Here is a 22,384-nt window from a genome sequence, read left to right as displayed (position 1 = left end):
TTGAAATGTACAGTCTATTATGAGGGGGGAAAAAACCCACTGTAATTTTCCCCCCATTGCCCTTACTTCAGAGGCTACTTAAGGGACCAGGTAATGATTTTATGGTGTTTATTAATACTTCATGTTCTGCTTCCCTCCCCCATTCATTTATCTTTAAATTGAAAGCACAGAAACTGCCAGGGATCTTTAAAATCCAGAGTTTTTGCTATGTCATAGGTTATTCTGTTATGGATATTGTATGTAGAGATCTGTTGTTGACCCAGAGCTGGGGATGGGGTTGGGGGTGGTATTTATTTTTAAAATGCACTTTGGAGTAATGGAAATAACATGAGTTTTGGAGCCAGATATACATGAGTTTGAATCCTGGCCCTGCCATTTACTACCTTTGTGACCAGTATCAAACAAGTTACTTAACCTCCGAAGGCCCCTCAGTTCAACCACTTGCCAGATTGGGAAAGTAATACCTCTCTGAGAATTTGGATGATCTCACACGGAGACCTCTCAATGCAGGCCTCATGGGAACAATCTTGTCTTATCTGGATATCCAGATAATTTTTAGTTTTTCTTAGTTGTTCTGAGTAATTACTTTTATTTTCTCTGTCTCTCATGGATATCATGTGGAGTAACTGGCAAGATATCCCTCACCCCTTTGGTTGCTTGAGAATTGACAGCATATTGAAGCCTCATCTATAGTAGATTTATAAACCATGGTATAAAGCTATAACCTCACCTCAATTTATTTTGTTCCCATGTTTGGTTTATTTAATCTTTGATCCCACTTACCTCATTTTATAGTTGCCTACTAGTTATAAGCTGTCTGAAATAATTTATAACATAGCATGTAGAAATATGTCTGGAACATAGTAGGTACTCAATAGATATTTGGTAAACGGATGAATACATAAGCATTAGAGATACAGATACAATATGTTTCAGAGGATAATTAAATAAAAGAGGGCAAGATAATGAGTTTGTGCCTTTGAGATATCCAAATAAAAACATGGAGTAGGCATTTGGATCTATGCTAGGAAAAAAGGCTAGAAATAGAGATTTGGAAGCCATCAGTGTAGATGATATTTGAAGCCATAGATATGTGTGAGAGACTCTAGAGGGAGAAGAGAAATTTCAGTACTTTAGAGGCCAGGTAGAGGAAGATGTGCCTGCAAAGGAGACTAAGGATGTACCTGCCAAGGGCAGGGAGATAATGAGGAGATTTTAGAAGGGGAGGGAACAATCTCCAAGGATGCTGAAAAAGGAAGGGAGATAAGGACTGGACACTGTTCATTTGATATAGTGACTCGGGGACCTTAGTGAAAGTCACTTGCTTATAATAGTGAGGCAGCAGATAAAGTTGTACAGCAGCCACAGCTAACACTGAGCACAGATGCTGTGCCAAGTGCTTAATGTGGACTGTTACATTACAACAACATGATGAGATGTGTAGTCATCTCACCCCATTCCCATTTTTTACAGAGGATAAAAATGAGGCATAAAGAAGTTAATCACCCGAGGTCATATAGCTGGGTTCAAGCCAAGACAGATGTCAGGACTCAGAATCACAGTTGAGAAAATGAAGCCAGAAAGTTTAGATAACTCAAGAAATTTGGTCAGAGTGTGGGGGGAGAGAGAGAGAGAGATGGGGTGGCCACTAGGGGAGGAAGATGGTTGGAAATAGGTAGAGAGTTCCACTGGTTGGTTGATTGTTGGAAGATGGAGATTTGCTTGAGCATGTCTGATTGCTGATAAGAAGATTCTAGTAGTGAGTGATGGGTTGCTGATAACCAGAGAGAAGGGAGAATCAGTACTGTAGGTCCAGAGAAGACAGGCAGGATTAGCCTTGGAATACAGACTTTCTATTTTAATAGGTAGGAAGAAGACAAAAATGGTACAGATCATGGGAGCAGCATGTGCTCGGAAGTGGGACGTTAAGGGATTTCCCTTCATGAGGCTTCTGTTTTCTTTGTGAAGTAGAAAGTGAGATGATCTTCTAACAGTGGTAGCCAAGTGAGAGAGTCAGAATGTGTAAAAAATGGAAAAGGTTTAAAATAGAAGTACAGAGGATCGGGGAAAAGATGATTAGAGAAAACTTGGAGGATTATCAAATGGTACACAGAACCCTGCTTAGGGGTCATCATGAATTTATTGTAAATCTGCACTGTGATGTGATTTTCTCCAGCAGCACTCAGCATCTGGTTGTAAGCACACAGGAAAGGGTTGTTCTTTTGTTTTATTAATTTTAATGAATAGCAGTAGTCTGTTCTGCAAGTCCTTGACACCACCCTCTTTTCTGTATGCTGTATCTAATCAGTTACCAAGTGCTGTCAGTCTTAGGCTCCAAATACGTCTATAATTCATGAACTCTTTCCACCTCAAAATGCTGCCAAGCCTGCGTTCCCATAATCTCGCACCTGGATTATTCAACAGGCTTATAACACTTGTCATTGAATGGAAACTTGCCTTTTTCAGTCCATCCTGAACACTGCAACCAGCATGAACTTTTTATAATGAAAATCTAACCTAATCCTGTGACCTCCCAGCATAAACCTTCTCAAGTCTTCCCAGTGCTTTTAGGACAAAAACCAAAAACCCTGTTATGGTCTCCCCTCCTTCTGGCACCACTGTTTCCATTGATCTCTGACCTCAGTTGCCCTCTTTTGGTTTTCTGCACATGACACCCTTCTCACCACAAGATCTGCTCTCATGGTCTTGTTTTGCTTCCAGTATCGAGTCCATGTTCCAGGAAGAAGGACAAGGACAAAGGGCAAAAGTATGGACTTTGCTTCTGTTCCAGTGTTAACTCTGAAACCTCACTCAGTCTCTTCTGCCTACATGTCAATGGCCAAAACCGTATTACATACCACTACCTGCAAGGGAAGCTGGGAAAAGGTCCATTTTTTGCCAGTCACATTTCAGCCTTCAATAAAATGAGAGTTGTGTTATTTAAAAAGAGGAGGAGGAGGAGCACTAGGTAAGCAACCTGGAGTCCCACCTTCAATGAGGAAGTGTTTTCCAGTTGAAGAGTTGAGTGAAGGGGATGCTGACAGAAGTGACAGCATGAATACAGTTTAGTGCTGAGCAATATGGTGTGGGAAGAAGGTGCTGGAACACTGAGTTTGAGGCAGGGAAAAGGGAGGGAGGAAACAGAGAAGTAGGCAGGGATCAAAAAATCATAATGCCCTTCTATTCCAGCTGAGGAACTTAAACTTCATCCTGTGTGTTAGCCTCTAAATGAGGTCTTATATGCCAGGTGATGTCAAGCAAGATGGTCTACTGGGTATGGAGAGAAATGTTGGTATTTTTATTTATCTTCATTTTTATTTCATTTTGTTTAAATTCTGTTTTTAGGTATGCATCTTGACATACACACATACAATTTATAAGTTCAATAGTACATTATATACAATTTATAAGTAATAAATAGCTATGTTGGGAGTCCATCTGAAGACTTCTTAGTGACTTGCACAGTCATAATGTTTAGAAACTTTTGCATTAGGCATCAGGGAACTGTTAAAACATTTTAAACAAGGAAATGATGTGATCCAAATTGAATATGGTCCAATTTGCCTTTTCTTTCCCCTATAGAGTTCTTTAAATTTTTAAAAATTTTAGAATGTTAGTACTTAGAAAGAAACACTAGGGAGCATCAACCCTGTGTCATAAGTAAGATAACTGAGGCCCAGGAATATTAAATAATTAGAACCATTAATTTGTGGCTGAGCTGGAGCCCCATCCAACCTGGGTCTCATCTCCTCCCAGTGGTCCTTTGTGGCCCTGTGTGAATGCTTTCTCTTCCTGAATGCATGTCCCTATTCTTCAGCAAATACTTTTCTCATCAGAATTATGACATGTGGGAACCAAGAGGGGGTAAAAGGGCATATTTCTAAAAAATGTGGAAACCAAGAAATCTGTTTTGTAAAAATGAATCACCTATTTAGCCTCAGGGTTCTGTTGACTCTTTAGCTATCAACATGGAAGTCTCTAGGTACCGATTCCTGCAGGTTCTGTTTTCATGATACCAGACCCATCAGCAGTTTAACTGAGACATACCGTTGTACAATGTCTTTATTTTAGGTATTGTATTTGCAAGGCCAGTGGTCTAAGTAAGAGATTGAACTGAACAGATTTCTGACTTGCTAAGACAGAGACTTTCTAAGGGGTACACTGCCCCACTTTATCTTACCCCTGTGTATATGAAGAAACACATGTTTACCCATGGGAACGTGTATGTATTTGGATCTATTTCACAGAGTATCTTATAAAAACTGATACGAAAAGAAAGTCTGATTTATAGAATCCTATTTCCTGATGTTGTGAATACTAGTTCAGGACTTTGCTAACTACTTTTTGACCAGTGTGACTGATTTATTTCACCATGCCATCATCAACCCAGCTATGCAAGTACGGGAAGACAGGGACTCTAATAACCAGATGGTGAACAAGATCTGTATTCTCTTGGGTATACTAAACTATTCTGAAAATTCAGTTTATAGGGGTACAGACTAAGGGTTATATATCTTCAAACAAATGTGTTTGTCAGGTTGATGATCATGTTTACCAAGATCCTTTTATCACCAGCTGAGTCCTCTTTTAGTGGCTTAGGTCACCCTGGAATTATTTCAAAAACCAGCCTGATGTTTAGAACCTCCTGTGAGCTCGGGCTCGCCAGACACAAATCTAAAATGAAGCCTGTAGGCTTCATGGTAGCAAACTGTAACCTCAAGCACAATTATATGAATCATGGACAAATGTTTTCACTTTCAAGCAAGTTTTTGCCCCAGCAAAAATGACCACTTATTTAAGAGGCTGCATATTTAGATATATATAAACAGTTTTTGGACATAAGAATCTTGACTATATTTCCCATGGAGAATTACAGATTTATACATGTGTGTCTGTGTGTGTGTGTGTGTATATATATATATATGTATGTATATGTGTGTGTGTGTGTGTGTGTCTCTGTGTGTATATATACATATGTGTGTGTGTGTCTGTGTATATATATATATATAAACACCATATTCAGTGTATCTTTTATATATAGTATCACTTGATTATTATAACTACCATGAAGTGCCATTGTTCTTCTCATTTTATAGGTGAGGAAACTGAAGCTCAGAGAGGTGAAATAACATCACAAAGCTAAGAGGTTGTAAATTTGGCACTTTTAAAATTATCTAGTTATTACAAAAGTTGATCTTCAGAAAACAAACTTAACTGACATTCCTTTTTGGGCCCCATTTTCTACTCTATGAACTGAGGAGAATTGAATTCAGTGATTCTCAAACCAGAGCATGCGTCAGAACCACCTGGGGGGATTCTTAAAACACTGATTCCTGGGCCTGCTTAGAGTTTCTGAATCAGAAATTCTCGGGAGCGATTAAGAACTGACGTTCCCAATAAGTTCCCAAGTGGTGGTTCCCAGCCACACTTTGAGATCCATTGGAGTAGATGATCTCTCAGTGTCTTCCAGCTGTTACATCCTGGAGGGTCAGCGACCTGCCTAACTTCATTGGTGTGTGACCAAAAATACTGCTTCTTCATGGAGTGACTTTCCTACTACTTTTGCCAAGTTTGGTGGTTAGCCAGGAAAATTCTCAACATGAATGGAGGAAAATGCTGATGAAAATCACTCCTTCATGTATTTATTAACTCATTTGCCAGATTAATATTTACTGAGTATACTCTTTGCAGATATTGTGCTACATACTGGAGATAGCACATGTGAAGATACTCGGCCCCTGCCTGCGAGATGCCTATCAACTATGGAGAAAACAGATGATTAATTTATTGTTATTACTAAAAGGGAAGTGCTGAAACCTAGGAGAATAAAATACTTCTCTAGGATTTGTGATTATGACTTCAAACTTTTCCTAAACAGGCCTATTTTCTACTGTGGTCTTAAGTCATAAATTGTCTATTCTCTGTATCTAGTTTGATTCTGTTCTTAGCTTTTTGAGGTATTTCTTTATTGGGGCAGGTCAGTAAGTGGCATTTTCATTTAATTTTTACCAACCTAAGCATTACCTTCCTGCCCTAGATGAAACCTTAGCTTTGTTCAAAATTTTCATTTTCATTTTTAGCATATAGTGACAGTTTAAATCAACAGCAAAAGCAGAAACCCTTGTCTAAAGCAATTTCCTCACTGTTATTCCAACTTCAATGAAATGAGAAGTCCTGGGGAGATGAATTCAGATTGTCTTCTCTACTCCCACCCCTTCTCCTAACAGTTTGGCTTCTTGAAAAAAAATAAAAGATGAAGGAAGCAGGGCTCTTGAAGGGAAGATGTCTACTGTAAAAAAAATAGGGAAAGGAAATAGTGTACTGATAATAGTTATCATTTGTTGAGTGTGCATTGTGTGCCAGGGACTGTCGCCAAACATCGTACATGAATTAGCAGGTAAACTTCCCCAGTAACCAGTGAGGTACAGGTACCATTACTATCTTCCTTTTACAGATATGGAAATTGAAGCTCACAGAGGGTAGATAACTGTCCCAAAGTCTCATGGTTATTTGATGGAGGAACAGGAATTCAAAAGCAGGCCTGACTCCAAAATCTCATGCTTTTTACCAGTAAATTAGATCTCCAGTCATTTCAATCCATGCATTTTTCATAGGGATGGTGCTGACTCATTTGCCTTCCTGGTTTTCTGACTCATCTCACTGAACACGGCCAGATCCAATATGTCTTCTCTAGGATTTGTGATTATGACTTCAAACTTATATCATAAGATTCTCCCTTATATGATCTTTCTCCCTGCTCCCTTTTCTATTATGATCCACCTACTCTATCATCTTCTTTCCATGGGCCTTAAAGGAGTACCTTCTTGTGGACTGTCTCTGTGATGCAGTAGAAATCCGGTAAGCTTGCCAGGGTGTAAAAAGTGCATTTGTTTAGGACTGTAATGTTTATTTGAAAGGGACTTTCAATCACAGACATGACTTTTTTATGAGCCTCATTATATATCCTTGTGATTGGAAAAATGCATCAGTAAATAATGCCTCCATGAAGAGTCACTCTCACTTGCATTATTTTAAAAGATTTGGTAATAAAAAGTACTCAGATTATTGATAATCCATAATGAATATGAAGTAAATAATATGTGTTTTCAAATAAAATTCACCATGATAGTGATGAGAGTATGGGCTTTTATATTTCTTTGTAAGTCAGAGACTTATAAAAGATAGGTTATCCATCACTAAGGAATATGTAGACACATTAATTTTAGCATTCAGTTTTTTTTCTCTCTTTTCTAAAAAACATGATTCTACTCTTCAAAAGAAAGAGTGGTTTTATTATTTTCCCAGCTCTTTAAAATGGTTCAAAAATCTTGGCCAGCAGACACCTTTTCAAAAAATCAATTTTTCAATAATTTAGAGTGAATCACACCCATAGGGGGGATGTGCTTTCAAAATAATTAAAGTAGAGGAGGCAGGATTATAGATCTTGAGAAAATGTGCTTGGAAAATGTCCTTTGATTTGTTATGAACCCCAAAGCTTTGATAAAATAGGATAGGACTGGAATCAACTTCTGAACTTTCTCACTAGCTAGTGGCATGTTACCAGTAGTCCAGAGAATCCTGAATGCCCATCTAATCTACACTCTCATCCCTTTTATTAACAAAACTTAGGCTTTTAGGGGTACATCAGGGTCTTTCATTATAGACTACGTTTCCCAGCTCCCTTTGCAGCTACACATGTTCATCTAAGTTTTGGCCAATGAGGTATAAGCAGATGTGTCCTGCGGGATTCCTGAGAAGTCTCCTTTAAGGACATCAAGCAGTGGCCATCCTCTTTCCCTCCCCTGGGTTAGGTAGGTTAGCTGGAGTTGTAGCGGTGATTTTGGATAAGGGGGACAGGCGCTATACTCCAGGGATGGCAGAACAGTGAGCTTTTGTGGAACTTCCATACCAGCCTTGGATTCACTACCTCTGGACGTTGTTTATATGAGTAGGAAATTTCTTTATTTGTTTTTGCTGTTGTTGTTGTTTTTGCTTTATTAGAAAATCACTATTTTGTAGATTTGTAGCTACACTTAATCATAACTAATAAAAATGGTGACTCAAGGTTTGGGAAAACAACAGTTAAATTAAAGTAGTAAGTTTAGCTATCATTATTGAGCACCTACTATTTGCTAGGAACTGTTCTAAGATCTTTATTTGTAATAGCTCACATAACTCATTCAACAGTCTTCTAAGAGACTTACCCCCATTTTACAGATGATCAAACAGTCACAGAGAGGTTAAATAACTTGCCCAAGATCACACAGCCAAGCCAGGAGTTAAAACCTTCAGTCTATCTCTTGAACTTTCTGTAAATCACTGTGATAAAGTGACTTGACAACATTCTAAAATCAACTAAAACTGGACCTAAACTCCAACTTTTCCCTATGTAGGAGACCTGTCTCCTAGACTTGTTGCTAATTATGTGAGTTGGCCTCTGGCACATCACTTAGAGCCCCTGTGCCTCAGACTTAACACTAATAAGAGGCATGGGACAATACCTCACCATTGTTTATTATCCATTCTGAGCCTGGCACTGTGTCAGACACACAGATGTGTGAATGACAGCCCTCCCAGAGGGAGACCATGCGTTGCTCAAGGAGACAAGGCCTGAACACTTAAGAAGAGCCGAGGAACAGCAAGGGAAATGCAGAACCACAATGTCACTACATCCAGGAGGGTTCTTGGTGCTTGACATGTGGCTGGCAACCAGTGAATATCCCTGGAACCGAAGTGACAATGCATGTTAAGTGCCCTGTGAGCAGGTAGAAATAAATGTTGTGAATCAAAAGAGGAGGGGAGCTTTGGCATCTAGAGGATTCAGGGACACATAGTAAGTGCTTTGGTTCATGTTGGTTGTGCCAGTAATTGAAGGAGTCTTGTAGTTGGTAAGATTTGGGGAGGTGATGGGAAGTTAGGCTCTTCCCTCTTCTGACTTTCTCTGCCCCAGGGCTAACAGGGCTAGTTCCTGGAACACACTTTGTGCTCCCCTGCCTTGGGTCCTACACACAGCTACCTACCTGTCGGCTTGGGATGCTTTCCCAGCCTTTCATCCTAGCTACCTTCTTATCCTCCTGGTCTCAGAAAAAAATGACATGACCTATATGGAGGCTCTCCTAAGTAGACCACATCCCACTTATTTGCTCTACTGTGTGGTGAAATCTCATCAAAATGGAGGATATGGTTCCAAAGTCAGTGCATACTGTGAACAGTGAATCAGCCAAGAGAGAATCCTTGAAAATCCCTGAGGGAGCTATCTCCACAGTGGAAACTGAGAAGCTATCTCCACTAAGTCTAACACATTAATTCCAGTATTTCTTTTTTCCCTGTTTGAGATAGCTATCCTATTTTAAAGTCTAGGTTGTATGAAAAAAATCTAGGTCACATGTAGCCAAGCTCTAGGTTATACACTCCAAGGAGTCTCATGTACATAGACCATGATGGGAGTGACACACCCCTGAGGTTTTTCAGTGTATATAGAACTGTACACAGTGGATGTATTAGGGTCAGATGTAGCAAAAGGAGATATTCACACTAAAAGAAAATAGAAACCAAAGCCAGCCCAGGAAAGAGCTGATTTACACTCCATTGTAGGGTTGAGCTCCCTGTGTAGGATGGTGAAATAAATCACTTGCATTATTTATATTGTTTAATTTCTCTCTGTATCTCCTTCATTTGCTTCCTGAAGCCTATGTACAGTTGACTGTATGTGTCTATCTCTGCAAACCACAGATCTTCACTTCCTATTATAACACTTACCACATTTGAATTTTTCATGGATTGTTTGTAATTATGGGTTAAATGTGCCTGTCAGATTATACATTCCATGAGGGCAGGGGCCATGTCCATCTCATTACCTGCTGTGACCCAGCACCTGCATGGTACCTGGCACACAGTCTTTCCAGGCAATTCTGACCTAGACATTGTTGTGGCTTTCTACTCACCCGCCTTCAGGAAGATCCACCCAACTTCTTTCTCAGTTACTCAGCATTAAGATCTGTAGTTGCTGAGGCACTCAGTTAAGCTTAGGGTGGAGGTAAAACCTGCCTGGGCTGGTGCTTCTCTGATACAGAAACCCCTGAAACTGATGATTATCCAGAGATACTTGATCTCTTTGGGGGCCTGAGGAGCTTTGGACCACCTTAACTCATCACCTCCTTAAGCTCCCCTACCTCTATATGCTCTTCTCACCACTCCCACTCCCACCCCCTCCCCCTTGCCCCAAGGCTCCTCCTCAGCCCAACTAACTGAGGCTCTTTCACAATCCTGGTAACAAAAGCATCATCTTTGTTTTAATTTTTTCTTTTATCTTCAAAAGCATCTAAAAGTAAAAACAACTAAAGAAAAGCCAGAAAGTGAATGAAGCAGAAAAACAATTTCAGCACTCTGAAACAGTACCCCAAAACAGTTTTAGTTCACTTTGCCTTTTTTTGTGCCATTTTAGTGCAGTTGAAACCATGCCTTATATGCCAGTTTGTAGTCTGCAGTTTTAAGGTGACATTATTGCATATTCATATTTTCATGATATTCTTTAGAAGCATAATTTTAATAACACCATAATATTTTATTGAATGCTCTAATGATGTTTTTAAGCCTTCTATTAAGGTTGGACACTTAAATGTTTACGTTTTTTCTCTAGTATGTAAATATTATGGTACAAATACACAAAAATACTGCAGGGAACCTTTTTATTTTCTGCATCTAACAGACTGGCAGAAATGGAATTACTAAGTAAGAAATACAAACTCTTTAAAATAGATTTTTATTTCAGGTGATACTTAATGCATATTTAGTGTAAAAAACTTGGAAAATACATAAAAGTATTTCATCCAGCATTTACCTCCAAGAGATGGCTAATTTTTTGTATATTTTCTGTCTTTTTAATGTATGTGTATGTGTGTATGAACATATATAAATATGTATTATGTATATATAATATATATTATATGTATCTATAATAAAATTTATACTATATTGATATATTCATACTATATATGTATCATTACTTTACGCAATTGAAATAATTTATATGCATGTTGTTAAAACTCTTCAAATATACAGCTTTTAATTTACTGTGTAACGATTTTTAAAACAACACTTTTCTTGTATCATTTAAATTTTTTCTGAGTTCTTCTATTTTGTTGTATTTGTATACATACCTTGTCAGCATTTTCTGTTATTCCTTAGGATGGATTCCAGTAATGGATTTACCAAGTCAAAAGATATAAATTTTTAAGGCTCTCGGTATACATTGTCAAGTTTCTTTCCAGGAAGATTTTGCCAAATTGCATTTCCAACAGTCCATAAGATTATAAAGCAATGGAAAATAGCATGTTCTTTCTGTTTTAATTTCTATCTTGTTAACTCTTAGTGAGGTTGAACTTTTTCCTTATATGTTATTCATGTATATCTTCTTTTGTGAATTGTCTAGATACTTAAAAGGCTAAGAATATTTGGAGGTTATTTTTTAAAAAATTTTTATTTTTAATTGACATTTTATACATATTTATGGAGTACATAGTGATGTCGCAGTACATATAATGTGTAGTGATCAGGTCAGTGTAATTAGCATATCCATCATCTCAAACATTTGTCATTTCTTTGTGCTAGAAACATTCAATATCCTCCTAGGTATTTGAAAGGATATATTATTGTTAACTATAGTTATTCTACAGTGGTATAGAATACTAGAACTTATTCCTCTCATCTAGCTGTAATTTTGTGTTCTTTAATAAATCTCTCCCTCTTCCCCTCTTCCCTCTACCATTCTCTGCCTCTAATATCCTCTACTTTTTACTTCTATGAGATCAACATTTTTTAGCTTCAACATATGGGCAAGAATATGCAGTGTTTAACTTTCTGTTCTTGGCATGTTTCACTTAATGTAATGTCCTCCATTTCCATCCATATTGCTACAAATGACAGGATTTTGTTCTTTTTTATGTCTGAATAGTATTCCATTGTATATGTATATCGCATTTTCTTTGTTCATTCATCTATTATTGGATACCTAGGCTGATTCATATCTTGGCTATTGTGAACAGTGCTGCAGTAAATGGGAGTAAAGATATGTCTTTGGTATACTGATTTTGTTTCCTTTGGATAAATGCCCCAGTGGTGGGATCAGTGGATCATATATTAGTTCTGTTTGTAGTTTTTTTGAGGAACCTCCATACTGTTCCCCATAGTGGCTCTTCTAGTTTACATTCCCACCAATAGTGTAAGAGTCCTTTTTCTCTGCATCTCCACCAGCATATTATTTTTTTTGGTCTTATTTTGATAATTACTATCCTAACTGGGATAAGATGATATCTCATTATGGTTTTGATTTGCATTTCCCTGATGATTAGTGATATTGAACATTTTTTCATATTTTTGTTGTCCATTTCTATGTCTTCTTTTGAGAAATATCTGTTCAGATCATTTGCCTTTTTTAAAAAATTTATTTTTAGGAGACGGGATTTCACTCTGTTGCCTAGACTGTAGTGCAGTGGCACAGTCATAGCTCACTGCAGCCTTGAACTCCTGGGCTCAAGTGATCTTCCCACCTCAGCTTCCCAAGTAGCTGAGACTACAGATGCACACCACCATACCCACCTAATTAAAAAAAAATTTTTTTTGAGACAGAGTCTTGCTATATTGCCCAGGCAGGTCTTAAACTCCTGGCCTCAAGCAATCCTCCAGCGTCAGCCTCCTAAGTCTCTGAGATTACAGGCGTGAGTCACCATTTGCCAATATTTAAATCAGGTTGGTTGTTTTTTTCCTGTAGCAATGGTTGAATTCTCTGTGTATTCTGGATATTAATGCCTTGACCAATGAATAGTTTGCAAGTATTTTCTCCCATTCTATAGGTTGAATTTTCACTGTGTTGATTGTTTTCTTTGCTGTGCAGAAGCTTGTTAGTTTGACATAATTCCGTTTTTAAAAATTTTTTCTTCTGTTGCCTGTGCTTTTTAGATCTTATTCATAAAATATTTTCCCTGGCCAATATCCTGAAGCATTTCCCCTATGTTTTCTTCTAGTAGTTTTATAGTTGCAGGTCTTGTATTTAGGTCTTTGATCCATTTTGAGTTGTTTTTTGCATAGAGTAAGAGTTGGGAGTCTAACTTCATTCTTCTGCACATAGATATCCAGCTTTCTGAGCACCATTTATTGACAAGACTGTCCTTTCAAAGCCCAGTGAATGCTGTTGGTGCTTTGGTCAAAAATCAGTTGGCTATAGATAGGTGGATTAAAGTCTGTGTTGTCTGTTCTTTTCCATTAGTCTGTGTGTCTGTTTTTATGCCAAAATTGTGCTGTTACTGTTTTGGTTACTAAAGCTTTGTAATATACTTTGAAGTCTGAAAATGTGATGCCTCCAGCCCGCTTTCTTGCTTGCTTGCTTGCTAGCTTGCTTGCTTTCTCTTTCTTTTTCTTTCCTTCCTTCCTTCCTTCCTTCCTTCCTTCCTTCCTTCCTTCCCTCCTTCCCTCCCTCCCTCCCTCCTTCTTTCCCTCCCTCCCTCTTTCTTTCCCTCCCTCCCTCCCTCCTTCTTTCCCTCCCTCCCTCCCTCCTTCTTTCCCTCCCTCCCTCCCTCCTTCTTTCCCTCCCTCCCTCCCTGCCTGCCTGCCTGCCTGCCTGCCTTCCTGCCTTCCTTCTTTCCTTCCTTCCTTCCTTCCTTCCTTCCTTCCTTCCTTCCTTTCTCTCTTTCTCTCTTTCTTTCTTCTTTCTTTTTTGCTTAATATTGCTTTGGCATTGTGTTTTTTGTGGTTCCATACAAATTTTAAGGTTTTTTTCTATTTCTATGAAGAATGTCATTGGTATTTTGATAGGGATTACATTGAGTGTGTAGGTTGCTTTGGGTAGTATGGTCATTTATAATATTAATTATTCTGATGCATGAGCATGGAATGTCTTTCCATTTGTTTTTATCCTCTTTAGTTTCTCTCATTTGTGGTTTTCCTTGTAGAGATCTTACTACCTTGGTTACATTACTGTATTTAATTTTTTTTGTAGCTATTGTAAATGGGATTGCCTTCTTGCTTTGTTTTTGAGCTAGTTTGTTGTTCATGTATAAAAATGCTACCGATTTTTCATGTCAATTTTGTATCCTGCAAATTTACTGAATTTGTTGATCAATTCTAAGAGTTTTTTTGGTAGAATGTTTAGGTTTTTCTATATATAGGACCATGTCATCTACAAACAGGGGTAATTTGACTTCCTTATTTCCAGTTTAGCTGTTCTTTTTTTTTTTCTTGCCTAGTTGCTCTGGCTTATTCAAAGGTTGTTAACACATACATAGATACCTATTTTAGAAGAGTGGCATGTGAGAAAAATACAGGAAATAGAGCCCAATAAGATAGAATATTTGAATTTGCTGATCCATTCTTTCATATAGGACTATAAGATTTAACTCTTAAAACTTCAAAATTTTTCTGTATGTACTTTCCATCTTGTAAAGTTATAATAGACACTTGTTGTTCTTATTGGAGTCAATGAATTGGGCTGTGTCATTTGCTGAGATATCATCCTTCTGGCTCTGGAGTTCTGTGAGAAAATGACAATATATTTAGGGTGTAAAGCTAATATCTCAAGTCTCAGTTGTTTGAGAGCCAGTTATCAGATTACCTTTTACTTCTGTTCCTATCATTTTGATAATAACTATTGTTCATTTATTTATGTACTTATTGTCTGGTACCCCACTATAATGTATCCATCAAGAGAGCTTACTTACATCTCTCTCAGTAGTCTGTTTCCTTCATTTCCTCCAAATTTCCATTAACTTTTTAATCTGTTTTCTTATTTGGGTTTCTGTCTTTCATATTAGGGGCTTTCTTCAGATGATAAGGTGATCCTTGGCTGTCTGTTTCATGCTTGGGAATGGGGTACTAAAAAGATGACTGGGAACTCTATACATGCGTAAGGCTTATCAACAGTGGTTTGTACTTGTACGGTGATCTGGATGGCTTGTTTAGAAGGGGAAATCCTCTGCCAGTATTTTTGGATTTTTTCTGTTAGTTTAATTAACATCCCCAGAGCAAAACTTTCAATCTTTCAATATCTAATTGTAGAGATAAAGCCTAGCTGCTGGAGTTCAAGGGGCTAGCATGGGAAAGAGGCTAGATGACTCCAGTAGACATTATGAAAACTTTCACTAAATCCTCCTTTCGCACTTTAACTTTTTTACTCTCAGCTGCCTGGTATCCACTATCTAGATGCCTTCTGTTTTTCCTTTCCAGGGAATAAACCACAAGTCTTTTGCCAAGTTGACAAAAGGGATGGTCACACCAGTGTCAAGTCAGTACTGAGTCTGCCTTTTTATTAAACAGGCTTTCAGCCAGTTTTCCTATTTTCAGTCCCTCTTTACTCTCACTTCTAGAGATATCATCTGCCACCAAATTCCTAAGCACTTTTGGGTTCTATAAGGCAAATTGAGTTACTTTTTAGCTTTCGTCACAATCAATTAAGGCTTCAGGTTACTTCAGATTGTTAAATTGGTTACCATTTATCTTTTTACTTTTTAACTTTCATGATTTTGTTATTGCTATTATTTTTTGTCATATTTTTGTCTTGATGGGTTTGTATATTTTTAAAAAATACCTCTTCCATGTCATGCTCATTAGGATGGCTACTATTACCAAAAAAAAAAAAAAGCCACAAAAAACAGAAAGTAAATGTTGGTGAATATGTGGAGAAATTAGAAACCTTGTGCAGTGTTGGTGGGAATGTAAAATGGTGTGGCTGCTGTAAAACATGGTGGTAGTTCCTCAAAAAGTTAGAAACAATATTACCATATGATCCAGCATTTCATTTCTGGGCATATACCCAAAAGAATGGAAAGCAAGGACTCAAATACATGTTTGTTCACCCATGTTAATAGAAGCATCATTCACAATAGCTAAAATGTGGAAGCAAACCAAGTGTTCATTAGTGGCAGAACTGATAAACAAAATGTGATATATACACATAACGGAATATGATTCAGCATTAAAAAGGAAGGGAATTATGACACATACTATAGCATGGATGAATCTTAAAGATACTATGTTAAATGAAATAAGGCAGTCACAAAAGGACCAATACTGTATGATCCTTCTTATATGGGGTACATAGAGTAGTCAGATTCATAGAGATAGAAAGTAGAATGATGGTTACCAGGGATTTGGGGGAAGGGGGAAAGGAGAAGTTAGTGTTTAATGGATATAGAGTTTCAGTTTTGCAAGATGAAAAATGTTCTAGAAATGGGTGGTTGTAATAATTTCACGACATGTGAATGTACTTAATACAACTGAATTGTATGCATAAAAACAGTTAAGATAGTAAATGTTACCTTACATGTATTTTACCACAATTAAAAAATTTTTTTTTTCTTCTTCTTCTTCTTATTATTATTATACTTTAGGTTTTATGGTACATGTGCGCAATGTGCAGGTAAGTTACATATGTATACATGTGCCATGCTGGTGTGCTGCACCCACCAACTCGTCATCTAGCATTAGGTATATCTCCCAATGCTATCCCTCCCCCCTCCCCCCACCCCACAACAGTCCCCAGAGTGTGATGTTCCCCTTCCTGTGTCCATGTGTTCTCATTGTTCAATTCCCACCTATGAGTGAGAATATGCGGTGTTTGGTTTTTTGTTCTTGCGATAGTTTACTGAGAATGATGATTTCCAGTTTCATCCATGTCCCTACAAAGGACATGAACTCATCATTTTTTATGGCTGCATGCACCATTTTTTATATTCCATGGTGTATATGTGCCACATTTTCTTAATCCAGTCTATCATTGTTGGACATTTGGGTTGGTTCCAAGTCTTTGCTATTGTGAATAATGCCGCAATAAACATACATGTGCATGTGTCTTTATAGCAGCATGATTTATAGTCCTTTGGGTATATACCCAGTAATGGGATGGCTGGGTCGAATGGAATTTCTAGTTCTAGATCCCTGAGGAATCGCCACACTGACTTCCACAAGGGTTGAACTAGTTTACAGTCCCACCAACAGTTTAAAAGTGTTCCTATTTCTCCACATCCTCTCCAGCACCTGTTGTTTCCTGACTTTTTAATGATTGCCATTCTAACTGGTGTGAGATGGTATCTCATTGTGGTTTTGATTTGCATTTCTCTGATGGCCAGTGATGATGAGCATTTTTTCATGTGTCTTTTGGCTGCATAAATGTCTTCTTTTGAGAAGTGTCTGTTCATATCCTTCACCCACTTTTTGATGGGGTTGTTTGTTTTTTTCTTGTAAATTTGTTTGAGTTCATTGTAGATTCTGGATATTAGCCCTTTGTCAGATGAGTAGGTTGCGAAAATTTTCTCCCATTTTGTAGGTTGCCTGTTCACTCTGATGGTAGTTTCTTTTGCTGTGCAGAAGCTCTTTAGTTTAATTCGATCCCATTTGTCAATTTTGGCTTCTGTTGCCATTGCTTTCGATGTTTTAGTCATGAAGTCCTTGCCCATGCCTATGTCCTGAATGATATTGCCTAGGTTTTCTTCTAGGGTTTTTATGGTTTTAGGTCTAACATTTAAGTCTTTAATCCATCTTGAATTAATTTTTGTATAAGGTGTAAGGAAGGGATCAAGTTTCAGCTATCTCCATATGGCTAGCCAGTTTTCCCAGCACCATTTATTAAATAGGGAATCCTTTCCCCATTTCTTGTTTTTGTCAGGTTTGTCAAAGATCAGATACTTGTAGATATGTGGCATTATTTCTGAGTGCTCTGTTCTGTTCCATTGATCTATATCTCTGTTTTGGTACCAGTACCATGCTGTTTTGGTTACTGTAGCCTTGTAGTATAGTTTGAAGTCAGGTAGTGTGATGCCTCCACTTTTATTCTTTTGGCTTAGGATTGACTTGGCGATGCGGGCTCTTTTTTGGTTCCATATGAACTTTAAAGTAGTTTTTTCCAATTCTGTGAAGAAAGTCATTGGTACCTTGATGGGGATGGCATTGAATCTGTAAATTACCTTGGGAAGGATGGCCATTTTCATGATATTGATTCTTCCTACCCATGAGCATGGAATGTTCTTCCATTTGTTTGTATCCTCTTTTATTTCCTTGAGCAGTGGTTTGTAGTTCTCCTTGAAGAGGTCTTTCACATCCCTTGTAAGTTGGATTCCTAGGTATTTTATTCTCTTTGAAGCAATTGTGAATGGGAGTTCACTCATGATATGGCTCTCTGTTTGTCTGTTATTGATGTATAAGAATGCTTGTGATTTTTGCACATTGATTTTGTATCCTGAGACTGCTGAAGTTGCTTATCAGCTTAAGGAGATTTTGGGCTGAGACAATGGGGTTTCCTAAATATACTATCATGTCATCTGCAAACAGGGACAATTTGACTTCCTCTTTTCCTAATTGAATACCCTTGATTTCCTTCTCCTGCCTAATTGCCCTGGCCAGAACTTCCAACACTATGTTGAATAGGAACAGTGAGAGAGGGCATCCCTGTCTTGTGCCAGTTTTCAAAGGGAATGCTTCCAGTTTTTGCCCATTCAGTATGATATTGGCTGTGGGTCTGTCATAAATAGCTCTTATTATTTTGAGATACGTCCCATCAATTCCTAATTTATTGAGAGTTTTTAGCATGAAGGGTTGTTGAATTTTGTCAAAGGCCTTTTCTGCATCTATTGAGATAATCATGTGGTTTTTGTCTTTGGTTCTGTTTATATGCTGGATTACATTTATTGATTTGCGTATATTGAACCAGCCTTGCATCCCAGGGATGAAGCCCACTTGATCATGGTGGATAAGCTTTTTGATGTGCTGCTGGATTCTGTTTGCCAGTATTTTCTTGAGGATTTTTGCATCAATGTTCATCAAGGATATTGGTCTAAAATTCTCTTTTTTTGTTGTGTCTCTGCCAGGCTTTGGTATCAGGATGATGCTGGCCTCATAAAATGAGTTAGGGAGGATTCCCTCTTTTTCTATTGATTGGAATAGTTTCAGAAGGAATGGTACCAGCTCCTCCTTGTACCTCTGGTAGAATTCGGCTGTGAACCCATCTGGTCCTGGACTTTTTTTGGTTGGTAAGCTATTGATTATTGCCACAATTTCAGCTCCTGTTATTGGTCTATTCAGAGATTCAACTTCTTCCTGGTTTAGTCTTGGGAGGGTGTATATGTTGAGGAATTTATCCATTTCTTCTAGATTTTCTAGTTTATTTGCATAGAGGTGTTTGTAATATTCTCTGATGGTAGTTTGTATTTCTGTGGGATCGGTGGTGATATCCCCTTTATCATTTTTTATTGCATCTATTTGATTCTTCTCTCTTTTTTTCTTTATTAATCTTGCTAGCGGTCTATCAATTTTGTTGATCCTTTCAAAAAACCAGCTCCTGGATTCATTTATTTTTTGAAGGGTTTTTTGTGTCTCTATTTCCTTCAGTTCTGCTCTGATTTTAGTTATTTCTTGCCTTCTGCTAACTTTTGAATGTGTTTGCTCTTGCTTTTCTGGTTCTTTTAATTGTGATGTTAGGGTGTCAATTTTGGATCTTTCCTGCTTTCTCTTGTGGGCATTTAGTGCTATAAATTTCCCTCTACACACTGCTTTGAATGCATCCCAGAGATTCTGGTATGTTGTGTCTTGGTTCTCGTTGGTTTCAAAGAACATCTTTATTTCTGCCTTCATTTCATTATGTACCCAGTAGTCATTCAGGAGCAGGTTGTTCAGTTTCCACGTAGTTGAGCGGTTTTGAGTGAGATTCTTAATCCTGAGTTCTAGCTTGATTGCACTGTGATCTGAGAGACAGTTTGTTACAATTTCTGTTCTTTTACATTTATTGAGGAGAGCTTTACTTCCAAGTATATGGTCAATTTTGGAATAGGTGTGGTGTGGTGCTGAAAAAAATGTATATTCTGTTGATTTGGGGTGGAGAGTTCTGTAGATGTCTATTAGGTCCGCTTGTTGCAGAGCTGAGTTCAATTCCTGGGTATCCTTGTTGACTTTCTGTCTCGTTGATCTGTCTAATGTTGACAGTGGGGTGTAAAAGTCTCCCATTATTAATGTGTGAGAGTCTAAGTCTCTTTGTAGGTCACTCAGGACTTGCTTTATGAATCTGGGTGCTCCTGTATTGGGTGCATATATATTTAGGATAGTTAGCTCTTCTTGTTGAATTAATCCCTTTACCATTATGTAATGGCCTTCTTTGTCTCTTTTGATCTTTGTTGGTTTAAAGTCTGTTTTATCAGAGACTAGGATTGCAACCCCTGCCTTTTTTTGTTTTCCATTTGCTTGGTAGATCTTCCTCCATCCTTTTATTTTGAGCCTATGTGTGTCTCTGCATGTGAGATGGGTTTCCTGAATACAGCACACTGATGGGTCTTGAGTCTTTATCCAATTTGCCAGTCTGTGTCTTTTAATTGGAGCATTTAGTCCATTTACATTTAAAGTTTATATTTTTATGTGCGCATTTGATCCTGTCATTATGATGTTAGCTGGTTATTTTGCTCGTTAGTTGATGCAGTCTCTTCCTAGTCTCGATGGTCTTTACATTTTGCAATGATTTTGCAGTGGCTGGTACCAGTTGTGCCTTTCCATGTTTAGCGCTTCCTTCAGGAGCTCTTTTAGGGCAGGCCTGGTGGTGACAAAATCTCTCAGCATTTGCTTGTCTGTAAAGTATTTTATTTCTCCTTCACTTATGAAGCTTAGTTTGGCAGGATATGAAATTCTGGGTTGAAAATTCTTTTCTTTAAGAATGTTGAATATTGGCCCCCACTCTCTTCTGGCTTGTAGGGTTTCTGCCGAGAGATCCGCTGTTAGTCTGATGGGCTTCCCTTTGATGGTAACCCGACCTTTCTCTCTGGCTGCCCTTAACATTTTTTCCTTCATTTCAACTTTGGTGAATCTGACAATTATGTGTCTTGGAGTTGCTCTTCTCGAGGAGTATCTTTGTGGCGTTCTCTGTATTTCCTGAATCTGAATGTTGGCCTGCCTTGCTAGATTGGGGAAGTTCTCCTGGATAATATCCTGCAGAGTGTTTTCCAACTTGTTTCCATTCTCCCCGTCACTTTCAGGTACACCAATCAGACGTAGATTTGGTCTTTTCACATAGTCCCACATTTCTTGGAGGCTTTGCTCGTTTCTTTTTATTCTTTTTTCTCTAAACTTCCCTTCTCGCTTCATTTCATTCATTTCATCTTCCAGGGCTGATACCCTTTCTTCCATTTGATCGCATCGGCTCCTGAGGCTTCTGCATTCTTCACGTAGTTCTCGAGCCTTGGTTTTCAGCTCCATCAGCTCCTTTAAGAACTTCTCTGTATTGGTTATTCTAGTTATACATTCTTCTAAATTTTTTTCAAAGTTTTCAACTTCTTTGCCTTTGGTTTGAATATCCTCCCATAGCTTGGAGTAATTTGATCGTCTGAAGCCTTCTTCTCTCAGCTCGTCAAAGTCATTCTCCGTCCAGCTTTGTTCCGTTGCTGGTGAGGAACTGCGTTCCTTTGGAGGAGGAGAGGTACTCTGATTTTTAGAGTTTCCAGTTTTTCTGCTCTGTTTTTTTCCCCATCTTTGTGGTTTTATCTACTTTTGGTCTTTGATGATGGTGATGTACAGATGGGTTTTTGGTGTGGATGTCCTTTCTGTTAGTTTTCCTTCTAACAGACAGAACCCTCAGTTGCAGGTCTGTTGGAGTACCAGGCCGGCCGTGTGAGGTGTCAGTCTGCCCCTGCTGGGGGGTGCCTCCCAGTTAGGCTGCTCGGGGGTCAGGGGTCAGGGACCCACTTGAGGAGGCAGTCAGTCCGTTCTCAGATCTCCAGCTGCGTGCTGGGAGAACCACTGCTCTCCTCACAGCTGTCAGACAGGGACATTTAAGTCTGCAGAGGTTACTGCTGTCTTTTTGTTTGTCTGTGCCCTGCACCCAGAGGTGGAGCCTACAGAGGCAGGCAGGCCTCCTTGAGCTGTGGTGGGCTCCACCCAGTTCAAGCTTCCAGGCTGCTTTGTTTACCTAAGCGAGCCTGGGCAATGGTGGGCGCCCCTCCCCCAGCCTCGCTGCTGACTTGCTGTTTGATCTCAGACTGCTGTGCTAGCAATCAGCGAGACTCCGTGGGCGTAGGACCCTCTGAGCCAGGTGCGGGCTATACTCTCCTGGGGCACCGTTTCCTAAGCCCGTCGGAAAAGCACAGTATTCGGGTGGGAGTGGCCCGATTTTCCAGGTGCCGTCTGTCACCCCTGGAAGGGGAACTCCCTGACCCCTTGCGCTTCCGGAGTGAGGCAATGCCTCGCCCCTGCTTAGGCTGGCGCACGGTGTGCTCACCCACTGACCTGCGCCCACTGTCTGGCACTCCCTAGTGAGATGAACACGGTACCTCAGATGGAAATGCAGAAATCACCCATCTTCTGCGTCGCTCGTGCTGAAAATTTTTAAAAACAATGAAAAATAATTCCACTTTATGTTTATTTT

General features: G+C 38.8%; 1 protein-coding gene and 1 long non-coding RNA gene across 24 annotated transcripts in view; one reads left to right on the top strand and one right to left on the bottom strand.

Annotated features, from left to right (window-relative positions):
* The window catches only part of FGGY (FGGY carbohydrate kinase domain containing), a 492,018-nt gene that overhangs the window by 180,696 nt on the left and 288,938 nt on the right, over window positions 1-22,384 (top strand). The window lies entirely within an intron of this gene.
* The window catches only part of LOC129050792 (uncharacterized), a 74,149-nt gene that overhangs the window by 44,460 nt on the left and 7,305 nt on the right, over window positions 1-22,384 (bottom strand). The window lies entirely within an intron of this gene.

The sequence above is a fragment of the Pongo abelii genome, chromosome 1, assembly GCF_028885655.2.
Source record: "Pongo abelii isolate AG06213 chromosome 1, NHGRI_mPonAbe1-v2.0_pri, whole genome shotgun sequence".
NCBI classification, from domain to species: Eukaryota; Metazoa; Chordata; class Mammalia; order Primates; family Hominidae; genus Pongo; species Pongo abelii.
The sequence above is the reverse complement of the archived record's forward strand: the minus strand, read 5'-3'. Positions and strand labels throughout refer to the sequence as shown.